Source organism: Brassica oleracea, chromosome C1, assembly GCF_000695525.1.
Source record: "Brassica oleracea var. oleracea cultivar TO1000 chromosome C1, BOL, whole genome shotgun sequence".
In the NCBI taxonomy this organism is placed as follows: Eukaryota; Viridiplantae; Streptophyta; class Magnoliopsida; order Brassicales; family Brassicaceae; genus Brassica; species Brassica oleracea.
Window position 1 is genome coordinate 31,815,367 of NC_027748.1, and position 6,203 is coordinate 31,821,569.

Below are 6,203 nucleotides of genomic sequence, written 5' to 3' on the forward strand. Positions count from 1 at the left end.
TACAGTTTATGGAACAGCCAACTCCACTCTATAAGATCATCAGGGACAAAGTATCTGAATCAGACCATGGAAGATAACCTACGCAGATGAATAGATGATGAAAGAAAAACCTGGAAGCATTCACAGTATTTCTTGAGACAGTTTGATTTCTTGCAGTTACAGCCTCGTTTGTGTCGTGCAGAAGCTCGTGTTTTACTTGCATCGTCCTGCCTAAGATTACAGTTTCATACCTCAGATAAATAGAAGACTGAGTTAGAAGAGGAATAGGAAGATGGAAATGAGAGCTCTTACACTAGTGTCCATGATGGAGTCTGAGATTCTGATGACTTTAGGAGCAAATGCAAGGGGATTTCTGGATTCAATCTGTTTACGAGTAGCCAAGACAGTGTCTTCATGGATAGGTTTGTTGAAGCAATCTATGCATGAACAAGGCTCTATGCAATATACTCCAGCAGCAAAGCATTCACAGTAACTGGCAGAGAGAAAAGAGACTCGAACAATAATGAATAATCATAGAAGAAAATCACAAAACAAAAATTCAGATGATATATCGGATTTTGATTGTCTTATATTGAAAATGAAATTACAAGAATTTTTAATGATCTAGAGTGGTGTCTTTTTCAGCCTTATTACATCATATACTAATATTTATTTTAATATTTAGTCAATGCAAATTTTTATTACAAGTTATGCTTTCTTACAAAATACTGTGCACACAACCAAGATTCGTAGACATGTTTTCATTATGCACATATATTTTTATGGCTACGATAATCAAAACAAAATCAAAACGCATAAAATATTGATAATTTTATTACTTATAAATTACATGATGGAAAGATCGATCTAGAACGTTTTATATTAACTGAAAAACTAAAGATATATAGACCATGAAAACCAAAATAGATAGATGATAACAAATGCAAACCAAGATATATAGAAGGTAACAAATGCACAAAATCCTATAATGACTATAAAAGTATCACTAAATGACCATAAAATATTACAATATGACAAAAAAATAACATAGCAATCAGTACAAACATTAAAAGATGAGCATAAGAAAGTGTAAGACGTTGTTATTGATTTGGGCTTGGTTCAATTTTAAATTTTTTTGTATTTTTTCTACTTTTCTTTTTTGTTATGTTCGGTTTAGATATTAAAATCTGGATATTTTATCTAAACTTATGTACAAAGTAAATAATAACTCGCATATGCACTTCCCTTATTAAAAGGGTTTATTTGTGAATCAGCCATATTTCACCAACAAATTAAGAATATAGTGTTGATTTTGACGTTATTAGATCTCATAGCATTTGTGCAATATTTTCCCGGTTTTGTTCTTCTTTTGAACCAGTTGCCAGTAACAGAAAAAAAAATTGTGATCAATATTGGGTTATAGCACTGGCGGTGGTGGTGACTACAAAGATGATGACAATGTCATGAATGATTAAGAATGAAACAGAGTTTGTCAATCCAAAAGAAACAGTCGTGTTTCACACAAAGATTACTATGACTACGATGATCGGAGAAATATATAATGTTATGGAAGAAGATAAACAAAGTAGATAGAATAGATCATTCTACATATGGTATAGTTCATATTAATGAAATTATAAAATGGTTTAATAATAGTGGCAGTAATGTTTATCCCACGTCAACCCAAACCTTCCATAAACTAAACCCAAAACACTAGTCACTAAACCATAAAAAAAAATATAAACCCTAAACTAAATATCAAAATATGCACACAGTACATAAGAAGCATTATTAAAATAAAGTAGTAACAAACGAAATAGCATAGTACATATTAATGTTCAGATTTTGAAATGTCTATGATTACACTGAAAGAGGTAATGCTTATCCTAAAATCAACTCAAACTTTCCATAAACTAAACCCAACACAATAATCACTAAGCCCTAAACGAAAATATAAACACTAACCCAATATCAAATATGCACATAGTACATAATATGAAGCAGTATCAAAATAGAATAGTAATAAACGAAATAACATAGTATATATTAATCAAATTTTGAAATGTATATGATTATAGGGAAAGAATTAATGCTTACCCCAAAGTCAACAAAAACGTTCGATAAACTAAACACAACACAATAATCACTAAACCCTAAAAAGAAATATAAACCCTAACTCAAAGATCAAAATATGCACACAATACATAATATGAAAATAGTAACAGAAAAAATAGCATAGTAAATGTTGTTCAAATAGTATAGTACAACGAAAATTTATATGACAAATGAGGAAGCCTCGACCGTAACACCATCGTGGTCTGTATATTTCAAAAGCAAAGATGACATATCTAGCATATATTATGGATTTGGAGATGTTTGGGATGGCTATATAATTGGAGATGATCGTATTGTAATGGTGACAAAGGATAAGTGGTGGTAGTTGATAATCGAAGAAGAGAAAGAGATATTTTTCTCTTTCATTAACCGGAAAGTAAGGGTAATATAGTATATATTATAAAAATAATGGAGGTACTTTTTTTTTGTTAGTTACTTAATTATTGTTTATTTTATTGCTATACATCCCTATTTCCCTTATTAAAATATAAAACAAATCAAAACTTAGGTGGCAAACAAATTCTTAGGGCTGGGCAAAAAACCCGAATCCGAAGAACCGAACCGAACCCGATCCGAAAAAGTAGCATCGAATCCGAACCGAAATTGATTAAATATCCGAACGGATTCAAAATTTGGGTATCCAGAGAACCGAAACCGAACCCGACCTGAACCGAAGGTCGGGTACCCGAATGTATCCGAAATAGATTTATATATCTAAATATTTTAATTATTTTTAGATTTAATGTATATTAAAAACATCTAAAATATATAAGATACTTTTAAATCGTCTAAAATACTTGAAAATATATACAAATAGTCAAAAATAAATGTCTAAAATAACTAAAATAACTAAAATATACTCAAAAGACTAATAATACTTGAAATATCTACTGATTCTCAATCAAAATATTCAAATCAAACTAATTTATATGTTAAGTTTAGGTATTCTGACATATGTTATTCAAATTTATATATAATACAATATTTTATTTACAGATTTTGAGAAATTTAAACTATATATTGAATTTTAAAATTTTAAAAATTATTTAAATGGGTTATCCGAACCCGAACCGAACTCGCAAAGATCCGAACCGAACCCGACCCAAAATTTAGAAATACTCGAATATGACTGAAATCTTTAACCTTGAAAACCCGAAACCTGAATAAACCCGAAACGAATCCGAATGGATACCCGAACGCCCACCCCTACGAATTCTTATTCATAAAATAAGTCTCATGGCAATGTATTTAAAAAATCATAATTTATAATAAAAAAATCTATTTTTTAATGTTTTCATAAACTGAAATATCAATCAAAACCCAGCACGGGCCCATATCTAGTTGATGTAATAAATCAAACTATATGAGGTTATGCTGGAATATACTGATAATAAGGGTTAATCTAAGTAATTTTCTAAAGATCCATCTTTACTTTAACCTAATAAGGGATAAAATACCGGGATTTTTGCAAAATTGACCTAGAACTCAAAGTCAAACACAAAACTAACCTCTCTATTTTTGAAAATTGGTTTTGCCCTATTCACCCCACAAGTTCATATAATTCACGAAAATTATATCAAATATTTTTTTTTCTTTCCGAAAATGACATTTTTACTCTCTCACCCTCATCATCTTCAACTAATTACAAGATTGCCATTGTCATCAATACCCCAACCACCATGAACAACCAATTTGAAGCTCTTAATACACCTAAAATCGATTTACACTCTCTTTTTCTCACTTGTTATGAACTAAAAACAACATCTCTTTCACTTTGCCTCCATATTCATCAAAAAACTCAAGCTTTTGATTCAAATTTTTTTATGGTTGATAGAGCCATTCAAGCATACTATTCTTGGTGGGTTACTTTCGTTTGAGGTTCTGGGTGGTTGGAGAAGACTCTGTGTGCTAAGGAAGTCATCTCACTAGTTTAAGGTATGAAATTGAAATTTTTTCCATATCTGTTCGCGTAGAAGACTTACCCGTAAGTAGTCTGGCTATAGAAGACTTACGGGTAAGTCTTCTGGTCAAACAGACGACTTACTTGTAAGTCGTCATCTTTGTTTGTTAATAAAATCTAGAGAATACCCTAGACGACTTACTGGTAAGTCATCTAGGATAAACGGGTTAGTTTTGCATTTGACCGAATTGTGTCAGATATTTGACTTTTCCTGGACGACTTACCAGTAAGTCGTCTCCGGGAAAAAAAATTTTCAATATTTTATTAAAGCTAGACGACTTATCTCTAAGTCATCTCAGGTTACTTTTGCAATTGGAAAATAAAACTTAAATATTTAACTTTTCCCAGACGACTTACGCGGAAGTCGTCAAGTAAGACTACTTACTTGAAAGTCGTCCGACTTACTTGAAAGTCGTCCAGGATAAGCAAAGTCGTCCAGATTTATTTCATAGATTCTGGTCAAACCTTGCTTATCTCGGACGACTTTCTCGTAAGTCGTCTACCTGGACGACTTTCAAGTAAGTCGTCTGGGTAAAGTTAAATATTTAAGTTTCTTTTTAGAATTGCAAACTAACCTGAGAAGACTTACAAATAAGTCGTCTAGCTTTAATAAAATATTGAAAATTTTTTTTCCCGGAGACGACTTACTGGTAAGTCGTCCAGGAAAAGTCAAATATCTGACACAATTCGGTCAAATGCAAAACTAACCCGTTTATCCTAGATGACTTACCAGTAAGTCGTCTAGGGTATTCTCTAGATTTTATTAACAAACAAAGATGACGACTTACAAGTAAGTCGTCTGTTTGACCAGAAGACTTACCCGTAAGTCTTCTATAGCCAGACTACTTACGGGTAAGTCTTCTACGCGAACAGATATGGAAAAAATTTCAATTTCATACCTTAAACTAGTGAGATGACTTCCTTAGCACACAGAGTCTTCTCCAACCACCCAGAACCTCAAACGAAAGTAACCCACCAAGAATAGTATGCTTGAATGGCTCTATCAACCATAAAAAAATTTGAATCAAAAGCTTGAGTTTTTTGATGAATATGGAGGCAAAGTGAAAGAGATGTTGTTTTTAGTTCATAACAAGTGAGAAAAAGAGAGTGTAAATCGATTTTAGGTGTATTAAGAGCTTCAAATTGGTTGTTCATGGTGGTTGGGGTATTGATGACAATGGCAATCTTGTAATTAGTTGAAGATGATGAGGGTGAGAGAGTAAAAATGTCATTTTCGGAAAGAAAAAAAAATATTTGATATAATTTTCGTGAATTATATGAACTTGTGGTTGAATATACAACTCAACGAAAACTCTCCTTGTGACAACATGTCCGGTAAGTGGTTGTGAATGGAAGATCAGAGCGAGTGTGAAACATGGGACAAACATGTTTTGGGTAACAAAGTATGTGGAAAAATATACATGCTCAGTGGGAGACCGAATCGCTCAGCGGAGACACTGTATTCCGAAGTATGTTGGTAGGCTTTTCATTGATCTTGTTGGAATCATTGATGGGTTGAATCCGCAGCATATCACTGATACAATGAAGAACATGTTTGGCATGAAGCTTGATTACCCACTTCATACAGAGCACTTTTATATGCACAAACATTGGTGAGAGGATCAGCAGAAGATGGGTATTCGCGTCTGCCATCATATCTCGAGCAAATCTCCTTAGCAAATCTCGATTCTATCATGGCTATAGTACTTGATTCTATCAATAGATTTAAGTATATATTTCTCTTTTTTGGAGCTTCTATCAAAGGTTTTAAGTATCAGAGAAGGATCATTGTGGTGGATAAGACTCACCTAAGTGGGAAGTATGGAGGTGTTATGTTAGTTGCAACCGCACAAGATGGGAATTTTCAGATATTTCCATTGGCTTTTGGGATCGTAGATGCTGAAGATGAACCTTCTTAGGAATGGTTTTTCACAAAATTGGCTAGTTGTGTATCTGATGAGCAGCCTCAGGTGATAGTCTCCGACCGGCACACGGCCATTAAAAGTGCGTGTGATAAAGTGTTTCCTTGGGCAACCCGAGGAATATGTTATTATCACCTTCAAGATAACATTTTCAAAAAGTATAAAGGGAAACATCCCTTGTACTTGGTGAAAGGTGCTGCTTATGCTCATACGGTTTCAGATTTTGA